At 55.7% G+C, this 18,546-nt stretch overlaps 7 non-coding genes across 7 annotated transcripts; all 7 read left to right on the top strand.

Moving 5' to 3' along the window:
- Positions 1-250: 250 nt before the first annotated feature.
- On the top strand, positions 251-343 carry LOC137757851 (small nucleolar RNA SNORD116). Its single transcript, XR_011072534.1, has one exon. It is a non-coding gene; the product is annotated as a small nucleolar RNA SNORD116 (small nucleolar RNA).
- A 2,684-nt stretch (positions 344-3,027) lies between these two features.
- On the top strand, positions 3,028-3,120 carry LOC137757938 (small nucleolar RNA SNORD116). The gene has a single exon (XR_011072615.1). It is a non-coding gene; the product is annotated as a small nucleolar RNA SNORD116 (small nucleolar RNA).
- Positions 3,121-5,753: 2,633 nt separating this feature from the next.
- On the top strand, positions 5,754-5,846 carry LOC137757883 (small nucleolar RNA SNORD116). The gene has a single exon (XR_011072564.1). It is a non-coding gene; the product is annotated as a small nucleolar RNA SNORD116 (small nucleolar RNA).
- Positions 5,847-8,530: 2,684 nt separating this feature from the next.
- On the top strand, positions 8,531-8,623 carry LOC137757908 (small nucleolar RNA SNORD116). Its single transcript, XR_011072587.1, has one exon. It is a non-coding gene; the product is annotated as a small nucleolar RNA SNORD116 (small nucleolar RNA).
- A 2,633-nt stretch (positions 8,624-11,256) lies between these two features.
- Positions 11,257-11,349, top strand: LOC137757882 (small nucleolar RNA SNORD116). The gene has a single exon (XR_011072563.1). It is a non-coding gene; the product is annotated as a small nucleolar RNA SNORD116 (small nucleolar RNA).
- Positions 11,350-14,033: 2,684 nt separating this feature from the next.
- On the top strand, positions 14,034-14,126 carry LOC137757902 (small nucleolar RNA SNORD116). The gene has a single exon (XR_011072581.1). It is a non-coding gene; the product is annotated as a small nucleolar RNA SNORD116 (small nucleolar RNA).
- Positions 14,127-16,759: 2,633 nt separating this feature from the next.
- Positions 16,760-16,852, top strand: LOC137757881 (small nucleolar RNA SNORD116). Its single transcript, XR_011072562.1, has one exon. It is a non-coding gene; the product is annotated as a small nucleolar RNA SNORD116 (small nucleolar RNA).
- Positions 16,853-18,546: the final 1,694 nt, after the last annotated feature.

Below are 18,546 nucleotides of genomic sequence, written 5' to 3'. Positions count from 1 at the left end.
GGCCATGTTCCCGAGCATGGTCGCGGATAACTCAGGACGGTAGGTATTCAACCACCGCAAGATGTGCCATTAGATATTAGGTTTTCCTCAGATGGGCCCAATGGCTGCAAGAGTGGCTTGATTGTTCTTCTTGTTGAGTGACCTGAGGGCTGTGGATTCTCCAGGCTTTTGGGGCACCCCAGGCTCATGGCTCCCCTGCAGAGCCCCGCACACTGCCCGGTTGTGTTCTGCACCATCCCAGCATGTGCTTGGATCGATGATGACACCCTTGTATGCATTCCTTGGAAACTCTGAACAAAATGGGTGAGAACACTCTATCGTCTCCTTATCGAAACTGAGGTTCAGCACGTTTCCTCTCTCGGGTGTAGGGGACTGTTAGGAGTGAAGTCCAGTGTCCCCTGCCGACATGCACGCAAACACCACCAAGGACTCCAGTAGTGGAGGGGCTCCTGTCTGAGTGTCGACCGTGTCTGCGCATAAGCTGGCTTATCTGTGTATCCCGGGTCCCTGCTGAAAGGCGGTTGAAGGAATGCAAGGGGGCAGGCTCTCTTGCTGGTCTTAAGAGTCGGGGTGTGTGCCGGTCTAGGCCCAGTGTGCTTGCAGTTGGATAGGTGTGTTTTGGCCAGGATCACGCTTCGTGCATGCCATTTCTTGTGTTGATTTTGGAAGCCAAAATGAGCAAGCGTCCCTGGTTGGTTGCTGGAGCCTGAGGCCAGGCCTGTGGCCCTCCCTGTCCTTTCTTTTTGCACAGTGAGGTTTTTGAGTCCCTAGTGAGGCTGGAGAAGTGGGCGGGGTTGGGCTCGGGTTGGGCGTCGGCGGAAGGGGCTGATGGATTAGGCCACACTGCTGCCCATGGCTGCTCCTCTACTTTAACACCCAGCACAGTGTTGGTGCCAAGTGGGGCATCGTGGAGTGGGGTGAGGATCGAGTGCTGCATTTAAACCTGCGTGGTCGCTGATGGCCTGGACAGGAAGGTGAGGGATGATGAGGACATGTCCTTTGTGAGGTCGTGGAATAGGCTGTCATAATTGGGTTGCAGGTGCTGGCCTCGGCTTCCCAAGGATGCGTCATGTTCGTGATGGGCTGGCATCAGCTGCCTATGGAGGGTGTGGCTTTGGCAGTTCAAGTGCATGAGGTGAGGTAGGTAACCTGCGTAGAGTTGTGATCCCATTGCCGGAGGAATGACACCCAAAGGGTGTCTTGCGGGACGTAGAGAAGATTGACATTGTGAGGCGTCTGTCCCGTCCTCCTTGGAGGTAGTTGAGTTATGGAACATCCCTATTGGCTGCTTTCTTCCCTTGTTTGGGAATGTGCAAAGCGAAAGTGTCTCTCCCGGGGGGGCATGACACCGCCAGCCAGTTTTGCATGCAGGCCTTTCGAACAGCCTGAGGTTGATCTGCAGCAGTCCGTGGGCGGGGCAGAGATGGGGGCACTATTGCGAAGCCAGGTGTGCTGTCGTGGACAACCACTGTGCCCTTTCAAGCTTCCAGGTCCCCTCGTGTGGCAGAGGTCTTCCGTTGAAAGTCTGTCTGTGGTCCTCAGGAACAGTGCATTTGATCGCTGTGAGTTCCTCGGTAGTGTCGCTGTAGCAGTGGAGAATTGCCAGGATGCATGGGGTGGTGTGGGCCTCATCAAAGCAGACAGGCTTGCGGTCTGTCTTCCCTGGTGTTCAGTGTCCCCGTGTCGCATAATGTCTGTGGCTTCCAATAGGGTCGAGTCGCCCTGCCTGCAGGAGGAGGGCACTTAGGAAGAGGCTGTGTATCGTTTGAGCGTTTTCTCAGTGGTCAGGGCCACCAACCCTGCCAGTTGGGAACTTGCCGATACGTGGGCGAGGAGGTGGCCTAATTTCTGCTCTGGTGTTCCAACCTGTGTCATGGTTGCTGAAGCCCAACACTTCCCATTGTGGACATTCCCACGGGGTCATGGAAAGTGATTTGTTCTAGTTGGTGTGAAGACGCACTTGGTCCGCTGTTCCTTAGCCCCTTGAGAAGTGCCGGGCTGCATCTTGCCTGTAGGCAACTGCAGGTCGCAGTCAGCCCGCCCATGGGAGGTTCCCTTGCTTCCGGGAGTGCTGGGAGTGACCCCAAGGGCACATCAGATGTGCTGGTAGGTGGCAGGGTCTCCAGGTCCACATAGATGTGACAGACACGGCCGGGAGGCAGGTCTCGTCCAGTCTTTGTGCTTTGCTCACAAGGCGTGGCTGTGAGAGTGCGGGAGTGTGTGGGCTATTTCAACAGTCCCTGGGGGTCAAAGTTCGCATGTGGCCTCTTGAAGCTGACAGGGGTCTTTCTCCTTTCAGTTGGGGGTCCATCCAGGATGGTGTGTTTAAACTATGGCGTTTACTGTTGGAGGCGCCTGCAGAGGGCCACAGGGACACCCAGAGACCAAGACGCGTATTCAGCGGCACACACCGGAACCCACGAGTGCATCTTCGTGCGCAGTCACAGTCACACACGCCCACACGCGTGAGTACACACATACAGCGTCTCACACACCGGCCAACATACATGCCTAACTTCCTCCAGTCGTGCTGTGAGACACGCAATCCGTTTTCGGTAAGGAATAGTGGTACTTGGGAAGCAGGTTCCGGGCTCACACGCAGGTAAGTTTTCACAAGAATCGTTCTCTGAGGACTGTGGTGCAATTCAGAAGCCGCATGATTTCTGTCCACTTCTCAGGTGCAGTTGCAGGGTAAGGCTGGCCGTCGGCAAAAACAAGAAGACCTTCGTGTTGTCTGATGACTGGATGTGCTAAGGGGAACTGGAAAAAGTGGAGCAGGCGCACGTTGCTGAGCGTGGCTGGGGATAACTCAGGAAAGTAGCATTCACGCATACTAAGATGTGCCATTGGATATTAGGTTTTGCTCAGATGGGTCCAATGGCTGCAAGAGTGGATTAATTGTTGGTCTTGCTGAGTGGCCTGAGGACTGTGGATTCCCCAGGCTGTTGGAGTACTTCTGGCTCAGGGCTCCTCTGCAGAGCCCCACGGCCTGCCCGTTTGTGTTCTGCAGCGTCCCAGCATGTGCTTGGATCGATGATGACACCCTTGTATGCATTCCTTGGAAAATCTGAACAAAATGATTGAGAAAGCTCTACGGTCTCCTCATCGCAACTGAGGTCCAGCACGTTTCCTCTCGGGGGTAGGGGACAGTTAGGAGTGAGGGCCAACATCCCCTGCTGACATGCATGCCAACACCACTAAGGGCTCTAGCATTGGAGGGGCTCCTGTCTGAGGGTCGACCGTGTCTGCCCATAAGCTGGGTCATCTATGAATCCGCGGTCCCTGCTAAAAGGCCGTGAGGGAATGCAAGGGGGCAGGCTCTCCTGCTAGTCTTCAGAGTCGGAGTTTGTGCTGGTGTGGGCCCAGTGAGCTTTCACTTGGAGAAGTGTGTTTTGACCAGGATCACGCTTTGTGCATGCCGCTTCGGTGGTTGATTTTGGAAGCCAAAATGAGCAAGGTTCCCTGGTTGGAGCCTGGAGCCTCAGGCCAGGCCTGTGGCCCTCTCTGTTGTTGTGTCTGGTGCGGTGAGGTTCTTGAGTGCCCGGTGGGGCTGGAGCAGTGGGCGGGGGTGGGATGGAGTTTGGTGATGGCGGAAGGGGGCTGATGGATTAGGCCTCGCTGCTGCCCCTGAAGCTGCCAGCACACTGTTGGCGCTAAGTGGATCATCGTGGAGTGGGGTGAGGATCGAGTGCTGCATTTAAGCCTGCGTAGTGGCTGCTGCCCTGGAGAGAAAGGTAAGGTATGATGAGGACAGGTCCTGTGTGATGTCGTGGGATGGGCTGTCATCATTGGGTTGCAGGCGCTGGCCTCGGCTTCCCAAGGATGTGTCTTGTTCGTGATGGCCTGGCATCAGCTGCCTATGGTGGGGATGGCTTTGGCAGTTCATGAGGATGCAGTGAGGTAGGTTACCTGTGAAGATTTGCAATCCCGTTTCCAGAGGAGTGACTCCCCACGGGTGTCTTGCGGGACATAGAGAAGACGGACATGCTGAGGCATCTGTGACGGCCTTCTTGGGGGTAGGTGAGTTATGCAAACAAGCCCTTTGGTCGCTCTTTTCCCACTTTTGGGAATGTGCAACGCGATAGTGTTTCTGCCGGAGGGCATGATGCGGCCGGCCCGTGTGGCATGCAGGCCTTTCGAATAGCCAGAGCTTTATCCAGAGCAGTCCGTTGGCGGGGCAGAGAAGGGGGCACTGTTGCCATCCCTGGTGCGCTGCCAAGGCCAGCCACTCTTCACTTTCAGGCTTCCAAGTCCCCTCACATGGCAGAGGTCTTCCGTTGCAAGTCTGTCTGTGGTCCTCGGGGACCACGCCTTTGATCACTCTGAGTTCCTCAGTGGTGTCACTGTGGCAGTGGAGAATTTCCAGGATGCATCAGGTGGGATCAGCATCTTCAAAGCAGACAGGCTTGCGGTCTGTGTTCCCTGGTGTTCCTTGTTCCCGTGTTCGGAAGATGTCTGTGGCTTCCAGTAGGGACGCGTCGCCCTGCTGGCTGGAGTAGGGCACGTTGGACGAGGCTGTTGAGCGTTTGAGCGGTTCCTTAGGGGTCAGGGCCGCGAACCTTGCAGGATGGGAGCTGCCTGAGACATGGCCGGGAAGGTGGCCTAGTTTCCGCTGTGGGGTTCCAACATGGGTCATGGCTGCTGAAGCCCTCTGCTTCCTGTGGTGGGCATTCCCACGGGTCAAAGGAAAGTGATTAGGCCTAGTTGGCAAGAAGTTGCACTTTGTTCGATGTTCTTTAGCCCCTTGAGTGGTTTCAGGCTGCATCTTGCCAGTAGAATGCTGTAGGTCAGTGTCGGCTCACCCATGGGAGTTCCCTTGCTTCCGAAAGTGCTGGGAGTGACCCCAAGTGCACATCAGATGTGCTGGTAGCTGGCAGGTTCTCGAGTTGCACGTAGATGTCACATCCATGGCCGGGAGGCAGGTCTCGTCCAGTCTTTGTGCTCTGGTCAGAAGGCGTGGCTGTGGGAGAGAGGGAGCCCGTGGAGCATTTCTACAGCCCCTGGGGGTTAAAGTTTGCATGCGGCCTCTGGAAGCTGACAGGGGGCTTTCTCCTTTCAGTTGTGGGCCTAGACATTGTGTTGTGTATACACTTTGGCGTTTGCTGTTGGACGCCTCTTCACAGGGCAACAGGGACACACAGAGACCAAGACGCGTAGTCAGCGGTACACAGAGAAACCCACAAGAGCGACTGCGTGCGCAGTCACAGTCACACGCGTGAACACAGAAATACAGCCTCTCACACGCCGGCCAATTTATGTGCCTAACTTCCTGCAGTCATACTATCAGACATGCAGTCAGTTCTCGGTAAGGGATAGAGGTCCTTGGGAAGCAGTTTCAGAGCTCAAGCCCAGGTAAATGTTTGTATGGATCATGTCCTCTGAGGAAACAAGTCCACTTCCCAGGTGCAGTTGCTGGGCAAGCCTCGCCGTTGGCAAATACAAGAAGATCTTCGTGTGCTCTGACGACTGGGGGTGCTAAGAAGAACTGGAAAAAGTGAGGCGGGGCCATGTTCCCGAGCATGGTCGCGGATAACTCAGGACGGTAGGTATTCAACCACCGCAAGATGTGCCATTAGATATTAGGTTTTCCTCAGATGGGCCCAATGGCTGCAAGAGTGGCTTGATTGTTCGTCTTGTTGAGTGGCCTGAGGGCTGTGGATTCTCCAGGCTTTTGGGGCACCCCAGGCTCATGGCTCCCCTGCAGAGCCCCGCACACTGCCCGGTTGTGTTCTGCACCATCCCAGCATGTGCTTGGATCGAGGATGACACCCTTGTATGCATTCCTTGGAAACTCTGAACAAAATGGGTGAGAACACTCTATCGTCTCCTTATCGAAACTGAGGTTCAGCACGTTTCCTCTCTCGGGTGTAGGGGACTGTTAGGAGTGAAGTCCAGTGTCCCCTGCCGACATACACGCAAACACCACCAAGGACTCAAGTAGTGGAGGGGCTCCTGTCTGAGTGTCGACCGTGTCTGCGCATAAGCTGGCTTATCTGTGTATCCCGGGTCCCTGCTGAAAGGCGGTTGAAGGAATGCAAGGGGGCAGGCTCTCTTGCTGGTCTTAAGAGTCGGGGTGTGTGCCGGTCTAGGCCCAGTGTGCTTGCAGTTGGATAGGTGTGTTTTGGCCAGGATCACGCTTCGTGCATGCCATTTCTTGTGTTGATTTTGGAAGCCAAAATGAGCAAGCGTCCCTGGTTGGTTGCTGGAGCCTGAGGCCAGGCCTGTGGCCCTCCCTGTCCTTTCTTTTTGCACAGTGAGGTTTTTGAGTCCCTAGTGAGGCTGGAGAAGTGGGCGGGGTTGGGCTCGGGTTGGGCGTCGGCGGAAGGGGCTGATGGATTAGGCCACACTGCTGCCCATGGCTGCTCCTCTACTTTAACACCCAGCACAGTGTTGGTGCCAAGTGCGGCATCGTGGAGTGGGGTGAGGATCGAGTGCTGCATTTAAACCTGCGTGGTCGCTGATGGCCTGGACAGGAAGGTGAGGGATGATGAGGACATGTCCTTTGTGAGGTCGTGGAATAGGCTGTCATAATTGGGTTGCAGGTGCTGGCCTCGGCTTCCCAAGGATGCGTCATGTTCGTGATGGGCTGGCATCAGCTGCCTATGGAGGGGGTGGCTTTGGCAGTTCAAGTGCATGAGGTGAGGTAGGTAACCTGTGTAGAGTTGTGATCCCATTGCCGGAGGAATGACACCCAAAGGGTGTCTTGCGGGACGTAGAGAAGATTGACATTGTGAGGCGTCTGTCCCGTCCTCCTTGGAGGTAGTTGAGTTATGGAACATCCCTATTGGCTGCTTTCTTCCCTTGTTTGGGAATGTGCAAAGCGAAAGTGTCTCTCCCGGGGGGGCATGACACCGCCAGCCAGTTTTCCATGCAGGCCTTTCGAACAGCCTGAGGTTGATCTGCAGCAGTCCGTGGGCGGGGCAGAGATGGGGGCACTGTTGCAAAGCCAGGTGTGCTGTCGTGGACAACCACTGTGCCCTTTCAAGCTTCCAGGTCCCCTCGTGTGGCAGAGGTCTTCCGTTGAAAGTCTGTCTGTGGTCCTCAGGAACAGTGCATTTGATCGCTGTGAGTTCCTCGGTAGTGTCGCTGTAGCAGTGGAGAATTGCCAGGATGCATGGGGTGGTGTGGGCCTCATCAAAGCAGACAGGCTTGCGGTCTGTCTTCCCTGGTGTTCAGTGTCCCCGTGTCGCATAAGGTCTGTGGCTTCCAATAGGGTCGAGTCGCCCTGCATGCAGGAGGAGGGCACTTAGGAAGAGGCTGTGTATCGTTTGAGCGTTTTCTCAGTGGTCAGGGCCACCAACCCTGCCAGTTGGGAACTTGCCGATACGTGGGCGAGGAGGTGGCCTAATTTCTGCTCTGGTGTTCCAACCTGTGTCATGGTTGCTGAAGCCCAACACTTCCCATTGTGGACATTCCCACGGGGTCATGGAAAGTGATTTGTTCTAGTTGGTGTGAAGACGCACTTGGTCCGCTGTTCCTTAGCCCCTTGAGAAGTGCCGGGCTGCATCTTGCCTGTAGGCAACTGCAGGTCGCAGTCAGCCCGCCCATGGGAGGTTCCCTTGCTTCCGGGAGTGCTGGGAGTGACCCCAAGGGCACATCAGATGTGCTGGTAGGTGGCAGGGTCTCCAGGTCCACATAGATGTGACAGACACGGCCGGGAGGCAGGTCTCGTCCAGTCTTTGTGCTTTGCTCACAAGGCGTGGCTGTGAGAGTGCGGGAGTGTGTGGGCTATTTCAACAGTCCCTGGGGGTCAAAGTTCGCATGTGGCCTCTTGAAGCTGACAGGGGTCTTTCTCCTTTCAGTTGGGGGTCCATCCAGGATGGTGTGTTTAAACTATGGCGTTTACTGTTGGAGGCGCCTGCAGAGGGCCACAGGGACACCCAGAGACCAAGACGCGTATTCAGCGGCACACACCGGAACCCACGAGTGCATCTTCGTGCGCAGTCACAGTCACACACGCCCACACGCGTGAGTACACACATACAGCGTCTCACACACCGGCCGACATACATGCCTAACTTCCTCCAGTCGTGCTGTGAGACACGCAATCCGTTTTCGGTAAGGAATAGTGGTACTTGGGAAGCAGGTTCTGGGCTCACACGCAGGTAAGTTTTCACAAGAATCGTTCTCTGAGGACTGTGGTGCAATTCAGAAGCCGCATGATTTCTGTCCACTTCTCAGGTGCAGTTGCAGGGTAAGGCTGGCCGTCGGCAAAAACAAGAAGACCTTCGTGTTGTCTGATGACTGGATGTGCTAAGGGGAACTGGAAAAAGTGGAGCAGGCGCACGTTGCTGAGCGTGGCTGGGGATAACTCAGGACAGTAGCATTCACGCATACTAAGATGTGCCATTGGATATTAGGTTTTCCTCAGATGGGTCCAATGGCTGCAAGAGTGGATTGATTGTTGGTCTTGCTGAGTGGCCTGAGGACTGTGGATTCCCCAGGCTGTTGGAGTACTTCTGGCTCAGGGCTCCTCTGCAGAGCCCCACGGCCTGCCCGTTTGTGTTCTGCAGCGTCCCAGCATGTGCTTGGATCGATGATGAAACCCTTGTATGCATTCCTTGGAAAATCTGAACAAAATGAGTGAGAAAGCTCTACGGTCTCCTCATCGCAACTGAGGTCCAGCAGGTTTCCTCTCGGGGGTAGGGGACAGTTAGGAGTGAGGGCCAACATCCCCTGCTGACATGCATGCCAACACCACTAAGGGCTCTAGCATTGGAGGGGCTCCTGTCTGAGGGTCGACCGTGTCTGCCCATAAGCTGGGTCATCTATGAATCCGCGGTCCCTGCTAAAAGGCCGTGAGGGAATGCAAGGGGGCAGGCTCTCCTGCTAGTCTTCAGAGTCGGAGTGTGTGCTGGTGTGGGCCCAGTGAGCTTTCACTTGGAGAAGTGTGTTTTGACCAGGATCACGCTTTGTGCATGCCGCTTCGGTGGTTGATTTTGGAAGCCAAAATGAGCAAGGTTCCCTGGTTGGAGCCTGGAGCCTCAGGCCAGGCCTGTGGCCCTCTCTGTTGTTGTGTCTGGTGCGGTGAGGTTCTTGAGTGCCCGGTGGGGCTGGAGCAGTGGGCGGGGGTGGGATGGAGTTTGGTGATGGCGGAAGGGGGCTGATGGATTAGGCCTCGCTGCTGCCCCTGAAGCTGCCAGCACACTGTTGGCGCTAAGTGGATCATCGTGGAGTGGGGTGAGGATCGAGTGCTGCATTTAAGCCTGCGTAGTGGCTGCTGCCCTGGAGAGAAAGGTAAGGTATCATGAGGACAGGTCCTGTGTGATGTCGTGGGATGGGCTGTCATCATTGGGTTGCAGGCGCTGGCCTCGGCTTCCCAAGGATGTGTCTTGTTCGTGATGGCCTGGCATCAGCTGCCTATGGTGGGGATGGCTTTGGCAGTTCATGAGGATGCAGTGAGGTAGGTTACCTGTGAAGATTTGCAATCCCGTTTCCAGAGGAGTGACTCCCCACGGGTGTCTTGCGGAACATAGAGAAGACGGACATGCTGAGGCATCTGTGACGGCCTTCTTGGGGGTAGGTGAGTTATGCAAACAAGCCCTTTGGTCGCTCTTTTCCCACTTTTGGGAATGTGCAACGCGATAGTGTTTCTGCCGGAGGGCATGATGCGGCCGGCCCGTGTGGCATGCAGGCCTTTCGAATAGCCAGAGCTTTATCCAGAGCAGTCCGTTGGCGGGGCAGAGAAGGGGGCACTGTTGCCATCCCTGGTGCGCTGCCAAGGCCAGCCACTCTTCACTTTCAGGCTTCCAAGTCCCCTCACATGGCAGAGGTCTTCCGTTGCAAGTCTGTCTGTGGTCCTCGGGGACCACGCCTTTGATCACTCTGAGTTCCTCAGTGGTGTCACTGTGGCAGTGGAGAATTTCCAGGATGCATCAGGTGGGATCAGCATCTTCAAAGCAGACAGGCTTGCGGTCTGTCTTCCCTGGTGTTCCTTGTTCCCGTGTTCGGAAGATGTCTGTGGCTTCCAGTAGGGACGCGTCGCCCTGCTGGCTGGAGTAGGGCACGTTGGACGAGGCTGTTGAGCGTTTGAGCGGTTCCTTAGGGGTCAGGGCCGCGAACCTTGCAGGATGGGAGCTGCCTGAGACATGGCCGGGAAGGTGGCCTAGTTTCCGCTGTGGGGTTCCAACATGGGTCATGGCTGCTGAAGCCCTCTGCTTCCTGTGGTGGGCATTCCCACGGGTCAAAGGAAAGTGATTAGGCCTAGTTGGCAAGAAGTTGCACTTTGTTCGATGTTCTTTAGCCCCTTGAGTGGTTTCAGGCTGCATCTTGCCAGTAGAATGCTGTAGGTCAGTGTCGGCTCACCCATGGGAGTTCCCTTGCTTCCGAAAGTGCTGGGAGTGACCCCAAGTGCACATCAGATGTGCTGGTAGCTGGCAGGTTCTCGAGTTGCACGTAGATGTCACATCCATGGCCGGGAGGCAGGTCTCGTCCAGTCTTTGTGCTCTGGTCAGAAGGCGTGGCTGTGGGAGAGAGGGAGCCCGTGGAGCATTTCTACAGCCCCTGGGGGTTAAAGTTTGCATGCGGCCTCTGGAAGCTGACAGGGGGCTTTCTCCTTTCAGTTGTGGGCCTAGACATTGTGTTGTGTATACACTATGGCGTTTGCTGTTGGACGCCTCTTCACAGGGCAACAGGGACACACAGAGACCAAGACGCGTAGTCAGCGGTACACAGAGAAACCCACAAGAGCGACTGCGTGCGCAGTCACAGTCACACGCGTGAACACAGAAATACAGCCTCTCACACGCCGGCCAATTTATGTGCCTAACTTCCTGCAGTCATACTATCAGACATGCAGTCAGTTCTCGGTAAGGGATAGAGGTCCTTGGGAAGCAGTTTCAGAGCTCAAGCCCAGGTAAATGTTTGTATGGATCATGTCCTCTGAGGAAACAAGTCCACTTCCCAGGTGCAGTTGCTGGGCAAGCCTCGCCGTTGGCAAATACAAGAAGATCTTCGTGTGCTCTGACGACTGGGGGTGCTAAGAAGAACTGGAAAAAGTGAGGCGGGGCCATGTTCCCGAGCATGGTCGCGGATAACTCAGGACGGTAGGTATTCAACCACCGCAAGATGTGCCATTAGATATTAGGTTTTCCTCAGATGGGCCCAATGGCTGCAAGAGTGGCTTGATTGTTCGTCTTGTTGAGTGGCCTGAGGGCTGTGGATTCTCCAGGCTTTTGGGGCACCCCAGGCTCATGGCTCCCCTGCAGAGCCCCGCACACTGCCCGGTTGTGTTCTGCACCATCCCAGCATGTGCTTGGATCGAGGATGACACCCTTGTATGCATTCCTTGGAAACTCTGAACAAAATGGGTGAGAACACTCTATCGTCTCCTTATCGAAACTGAGGTTCAGCACGTTTCCTCTCTCGGGTGTAGGGGACTGTTAGGAGTGAAGTCCAGTGTCCCCTGCCGACATACACGCAAACACCACCAAGGACTCAAGTAGTGGAGGGGCTCCTGTCTGAGTGTCGACCGTGTCTGCGCATAAGCTGGCTTATCTGTGTATCCCGGGTCCCTGCTGAAAGGCGGTTGAAGGAATGCAAGGGGGCAGGCTCTCTTGCTGGTCTTAAGAGTCGGGGTGTGTGCCGGTCTAGGCCCAGTGTGCTTGCAGTTGGATAGGTGTGTTTTGGCCAGGATCACGCTTCGTGCATGCCATTTCTTGTGTTGATTTTGGAAGCCAAAATGAGCAAGCGTCCCTGGTTGGTTGCTGGAGCCTGAGGCCAGGCCTGTGGCCCTCCCTGTCCTTTCTTTTTGCACAGTGAGGTTTTTGAGTCCCTAGTGAGGCTGGAGAAGTGGGCGGGGTTGGGCTCGGGTTGGGCGTCGGCGGAAGGGGCTGATGGATTAGGCCACACTGCTGCCCATGGCTGCTCCTCTACTTTAACACCCAGCACAGTGTTGGTGCCAAGTGCGGCATCGTGGAGTGGGGTGAGGATCGAGTGCTGCATTTAAACCTGCGTGGTCGCTGATGGCCTGGACAGGAAGGTGAGGGATGATGAGGACATGTCCTTTGTGAGGTCGTGGAATAGGCTGTCATAATTGGGTTGCAGGTGCTGGCCTCGGCTTCCCAAGGATGCGTCATGTTCGTGATGGGCTGGCATCAGCTGCCTATGGAGGGGGTGGCTTTGGCAGTTCAAGTGCATGAGGTGAGGTAGGTAACCTGTGTAGAGTTGTGATCCCATTGCCGGAGGAATGACACCCAAAGGGTGTCTTGCGGGACGTAGAGAAGATTGACATTGTGAGGCGTCTGTCCCGTCCTCCTTGGAGGTAGTTGAGTTATGGAACATCCCTATTGGCTGCTTTCTTCCCTTGTTTGGGAATGTGCAAAGCGAAAGTGTCTCTCCCGGGGGGGCATGACACCGCCAGCCAGTTTTCCATGCAGGCCTTTCGAACAGCCTGAGGTTGATCTGCAGCAGTCCGTGGGCGGGGCAGAGATGGGGGCACTGTTGCAAAGCCAGGTGTGCTGTCGTGGACAACCACTGTGCCCTTTCAAGCTTCCAGGTCCCCTCGTGTGGCAGAGGTCTTCCGTTGAAAGTCTGTCTGTGGTCCTCAGGAACAGTGCATTTGATCGCTGTGAGTTCCTCGGTAGTGTCGCTGTAGCAGTGGAGAATTGCCAGGATGCATGGGGTGGTGTGGGCCTCATCAAAGCAGACAGGCTTGCGGTCTGTCTTCCCTGGTGTTCAGTGTCCCCGTGTCGCATAAGGTCTGTGGCTTCCAATAGGGTCGAGTCGCCCTGCATGCAGGAGGAGGGCACTTAGGAAGAGGCTGTGTATCGTTTGAGCGTTTTCTCAGTGGTCAGGGCCACCAACCCTGCCAGTTGGGAACTTGCCGATACGTGGGCGAGGAGGTGGCCTAATTTCTGCTCTGGTGTTCCAACCTGTGTCATGGTTGCTGAAGCCCAACACTTCCCATTGTGGACATTCCCACGGGGTCATGGAAAGTGATTTGTTCTAGTTGGTGTGAAGACGCACTTGGTCCGCTGTTCCTTAGCCCCTTGAGAAGTGCCGGGCTGCATCTTGCCTGTAGGCAACTGCAGGTCGCAGTCAGCCCGCCCATGGGAGGTTCCCTTGCTTCCGGGAGTGCTGGGAGTGACCCCAAGGGCACATCAGATGTGCTGGTAGGTGGCAGGGTCTCCAGGTCCACATAGATGTGACAGACACGGCCGGGAGGCAGGTCTCGTCCAGTCTTTGTGCTTTGCTCACAAGGCGTGGCTGTGAGAGTGCGGGAGTGTGTGGGCTATTTCAACAGTCCCTGGGGGTCAAAGTTCGCATGTGGCCTCTTGAAGCTGACAGGGGTCTTTCTCCTTTCAGTTGGGGGTCCATCCAGGATGGTGTGTTTAAACTATGGCGTTTACTGTTGGAGGCGCCTGCAGAGGGCCACAGGGACACCCAGAGACCAAGACGCGTATTCAGCGGCACACACCGGAACCCACGAGTGCATCTTCGTGCGCAGTCACAGTCACACACGCCCACACGCGTGAGTACACACATACAGCGTCTCACACACCGGCCGACATACATGCCTAACTTCCTCCAGTCGTGCTGTGAGACACGCAATCCGTTTTCGGTAAGGAATAGTGGTACTTGGGAAGCAGGTTCTGGGCTCACACGCAGGTAAGTTTTCACAAGAATCGTTCTCTGAGGACTGTGGTGCAATTCAGAAGCCGCATGATTTCTGTCCACTTCTCAGGTGCAGTTGCAGGGTAAGGCTGGCCGTCGGCAAAAACAAGAAGACCTTCGTGTTGTCTGATGACTGGATGTGCTAAGGGGAACTGGAAAAAGTGGAGCAGGCGCACGTTGCTGAGCGTGGCTGGGGATAACTCAGGACAGTAGCATTCACGCATACTAAGATGTGCCATTGGATATTAGGTTTTCCTCAGATGGGTCCAATGGCTGCAAGAGTGGATTGATTGTTGGTCTTGCTGAGTGGCCTGAGGACTGTGGATTCCCCAGGCTGTTGGAGTACTTCTGGCTCAGGGCTCCTCTGCAGAGCCCCACGGCCTGCCCGTTTGTGTTCTGCAGCGTCCCAGCATGTGCTTGGATCGATGATGACACCCTTGTATGCATTCCTTGGAAAATCTGAACAAAATGAGTGAGAAAGCTCTACGGTCTCCTCATCGCAACTGAGGTCCAGCAGGTTTCCTCTCGGGGGTAGGGGACAGTTAGGAGTGAGGGCCAACATCCCCTGCTGACATGCATGCCAACACCACTAAGGGCTCTAGCATTGGAGGGGCTCCTGTCTGAGGGTCGACCGTGTCTGCCCATAAGCTGGGTCATCTATGAATCCGCGGTCCCTGCTAAAAGGCCGTGAGGGAATGCAAGGGGGCAGGCTCTCCTGCTAGTCTTCAGAGTCGGAGTGTGTGCTGGTGTGGGCCCAGTGAGCTTTCACTTGGAGAAGTGTGTTTTGACCAGGATCACGCTTTGTGCATGCCGCTTCGGTGGTTGATTTTGGAAGCCAAAATGAGCAAGGTTCCCTGGTTGGAGCCTGGAGCCTCAGGCCAGGCCTGTGGCCCTCTCTGTTGTTGTGTTTGGTGCGGTGAGGTTCTTGAGTGCCCGGTGGGGCTGGAGCAGTGGGCGGGGGTGGGATGGAGTTTGGTGATGGCGGAAGGGGGCTGATGGATTAGGCCTCGCTGCTGCCCCTGAAGCTGCCAGCACACTGTTGGCGCTAAGTGGATCATCGTGGAGTGGGGTGAGGATCGAGTGCTGCATTTAAGCCTGCGTAGTGGCTGCTGCCCTGGAGAGAAAGGTAAGGTATCATGAGGACAGGTCCTGTGTGATGTCGTGGGATGGGCTGTCATCATTGGGTTGCAGGCGCTGGCCTCGGCTTCCCAAGGATGTGTCTTGTTCGTGATGGCCTGGCATCAGCTGCCTATGGTGGGGATGGCTTTGGCAGTTCATGAGGATGCAGTGAGGTAGGTTACCTGTGAAGATTTGCAATCCCGTTTCCAGAGGAGTGACTCCCCACGGGTGTCTTGCGGGACATAGAGAAGACGGACATGCTGAGGCATCTGTGCCGGCCTTCTTGGGGGTAGGTGAGTTATGCAAACAAGCCCTTTGGTCGCTCTTTTCCCACTTTTGGGAATGTGCAACGCGATAGTGTTTCTGCCGGAGGGCATGATGCGGCCGGCCCGTGTGGCATGCAGGCCTTTCGAATAGCCAGAGCTTTATCCAGAGCAGTCCGTTGGCGGGGCATAGAAGGGGGCACTGTTGCCATCCCTGGTGCGCTGCCAAGGCCAGCCACTCTTCCCTTTCAGGCTTCCAAGTCCCCTCACATGGCAGAGGTCTTCCGTTGCAAGTCTGTCTGTGGTCCTCGGGGACCACGCCTTTGATCACTCTGAGTTCCTCAGTGGTGTCACTGTGGCAGTGGAGAATTTCCAGGATGCATCAGGTGGGATCAGCATCTTCAAAGCAGACAGGCTTGCGGTCTGTCTTCCCTGGTGTTCCTTGTTCCCGTGTTCGGAAGATGTCTGTGGCTTCCAGTAGGGACGCGTCGCCCTGCTGGCTGGAGTAGGGCACGTTGGACGAGGCTGTTGAGCGTTTGAGCGGTTCCTTAGGGGTCAGGGCCGCGAACCTTGCAGGATGGGAGCTGCCTGAGACATGGCCGGGAAGGTGGCCTAGTTTCCGCTGTGGGGTTCCAACATGGGTCATGGCTGCTGAAGCCCTCTGCTTTCTGTGGTGGGCATTCCCACGGGTCAAAGGAAAGTGATTAGGCCTAGTTGGCAAGAAGTTGCACTTTGTTCGATGTTCTTTAGCCCCTTGAGTGGTTTCAGGCTGCATCTTGCCAGTAGAATGCTGTAGGTCGGTGTCGGCTCACCCATGGGAGTTCCCTTGCTTCCGAAAGTGCTGGGAGTGACCCCAAGTGCACATCAGATGTGCTGGTAGCTGGCAGGTTCTCGAGTTGCACGTAGATGTCACACCCACGGCTGGGAGGCAGGTCTCGTCCAGTCTTTGTGCTCTGGTCAGAAGGCGTGGCTGTGGGAGAGAGGGAGCCCGTGGAGCATTTCTACAGCCCCTGGGGGTTACAGTTTGCATGCGGCCTCTGGAAGCTGACAGGGGGCTTTCTCCTTTCAGTTGTGGGCCTAGACATTGTGTTGTGTATACACTATGGCGTTTGCTGTTGGACGCCTCTTCACAGGGCAACAGGGACACACAGAGACCAAGACGCGTAGTCAGCGGTACACAGAGAAACCCACAAGAGCGACTGCGTGCGCAGTCACAGTCACACGCGTGAACACAGAAATACAGCCTCTCACACGCCGGCCAATTTATGTGCCTAACTTCCTGCAGTCATACTATCAGACATGCAGTCAGTTCTCGGTAAGGGATAGAGGTCCTTGGGAAGCAGTTTCAGAGCTCAAGCCCAGGTAAATGTTTGTATGGATCATGTCCTCTGAGGAAACAAGTCCACTTCCCAGGTGCAGTTGCTGGGCAAGCCTCGCCGTTGGCAAATACAAGAAGATCTTCGTGTGCTCTGACGACTGGAGGTGCTAAGAAGAACTGGAAAAAGTGAGGCGGGGCCATGTTCCCGAGCATGGTCGCGGATAACTCAGGACGGTAGGTATTCAACCACCGCAAGATGTGCCATTAGATATTAGGTTTTCCTCAGATGGGCCCAATGGCTGCAAGAGTGGCTTGATTGTTCGTCTTGTTGAGTGGCCTGAGGGCTGTGGATTCTCCAGGCTTTTGGGGCACCCCAGGCTCATGGCTCCCCTGCAGAGCCCCGCACACTGCCCGGTTGTGTTCTGCACCATCCCAGCATGTGCTTGGATCGAGGATGACACCCTTGTATGCATTCCTTGGAAACTCTGAACAAAATGGGTGAGAACACTCTATCGTCTCCTTATCGAAACTGAGGTTCAGCACGTTTCCTCTCTCGGGTATAGGGGACTGTTAGGAGTGAAGTCCAGTGTCCCCTGCCGACATGCACGCAAACACCACCAAGGACTCCAGTAGTGGAGGGGCTCCTGTCTGAGTGTCGACCGTGTCTGCCCATAAGCTGGCTTATCTGTGTATCCCGGGTCCCTGCTGAAAGGCGGTTGAAGGAATGCAAGGGGGCAGGCTCTCTTGCTGGTCTTAAGAGTCGGGGTGTGTGCCGGTCTAGGCCCAGTGTGCTTGCAGTTGGATAGGTGTGTTTTGGCCAGGATCACGCTTCGTGCATGCCATTTCTTGTGTTGATTTTGGAAGCCAAAATGAGCAAGCGTCCCTGGTTGGTTGCTGGAGCCTGAGGCCAGGCCTGTGGCCCTCCCTGTCCTTTCTTTTTGCACAGTGAGGTTTTTGAGTCCCTAGTGAGGCTGGAGAAGTGGGCGGGGTTGGGCTCGGGTTGGGCGTCGGCGGAAGGGGCTGATGGATTAGGCCACACTGCTGCCCATGGCTGCTCCTCTACTTTAACACCCAGCACAGTGTTGGTGCCAAGTGGGGCATCGTGGAGTGGGGTGAGGATCGAGTGCTGCATTTAAACCTGCGTGGTCGCTGATGGCCTGGACAGGAAGGTGAGGGATGATGAGGACATGTCCTTTGTGAGGTCGTGGAATAGGCTGTCATAATTGGGTTGCAGGTGCTGGCCTCGGCTTCCCAAGGATGCGTCATGTTCGTGATGGGCTGGCATCAGCTGCCTATGGAGGGGGTGGCTTTGGCAGTTCAAGTGCATGAGGTGAGGTAGGTAACCTGTGTAGAGTTGTGATCCCATTGCCGGAGGAATGACACCCAAAGGGTGTCTTGCGGGACGTAGAGAAGATTGACATTGTGAGGCGTCTGTCCCGTCCTCCTTGGAGGTAGTTGAGTTATGGAACATCCCTATTGGCTGCTTTCTTCCCTTGTTTGGGAATGTGCAAAGCGAAAGTGTCTCTCCCGGGGGGGCATGACACCGCCAGCCAGTTTTGCATGCAGGCCTTTCGAACAGCCTGAGGTTGATCTGCAGCAGTCCGTGGGCGGGGCAGAGATGGGGGCACTGTTGCGAAGCCAGGTGTGCTGTCGTGGACAACCACTGTGCCCTTTCAAGCTTCCAGGTCCCCTCGTGTGGCAGAGGTCTTCCGTTGAAAGTCTGTCTGTGGTCCTCAGGAACAGTGCATTTGATCGCTGTGAGTTCCTCGGTAGTGTCGCTGTAGCAGTGGAGAATTGCCAGGATGCATGGGGTGGTGTGGGCCTCATCAAAGCAGACAGGCTTGCGGTCTGTCTTCCCTGGTGTTCAGTGTCCCCGTGTCGCATAATGTCTGTGGCTTCCAATAGGGTCGAGTCGCCCTGCATGCAGGAGGAGGGCACTTAGGAAGAGGCTGTGTATCGTTTGAGCGTTTTCTCAGTGGTCAGGGCCACCAACCCTGCCAGTTGGAAACTTGCCGATACGTGGGCGAGGAGGTGGCCTAATTTCTGCTCTGGTGTTCCAACCTGTGTCATGGTTGCTGAAGCCCAACACTTCCCATTGTGGACATTCCCACGGGGTCATGGAAAGTGATTTGATCTAGTTGGTGTGAAGACGCACTTGGTCCGCTGTTCCTTAGCCCCTTGAGAAGTGCCGGGCTGCATCTTGCCTGTAGGCAACTGCAGGTCGCAGTCAGC

The sequence above is a fragment of the Eschrichtius robustus genome, unplaced genomic scaffold (genome assembly GCF_028021215.1).
Source record: "Eschrichtius robustus isolate mEscRob2 unplaced genomic scaffold, mEscRob2.pri scaffold_538, whole genome shotgun sequence".
Classification (NCBI taxonomy): Eukaryota; Metazoa; Chordata; class Mammalia; order Artiodactyla; family Eschrichtiidae; genus Eschrichtius; species Eschrichtius robustus.
The sequence above is the reverse complement of the archived record's forward strand: the minus strand, read 5'-3'. Positions and strand labels throughout refer to the sequence as shown.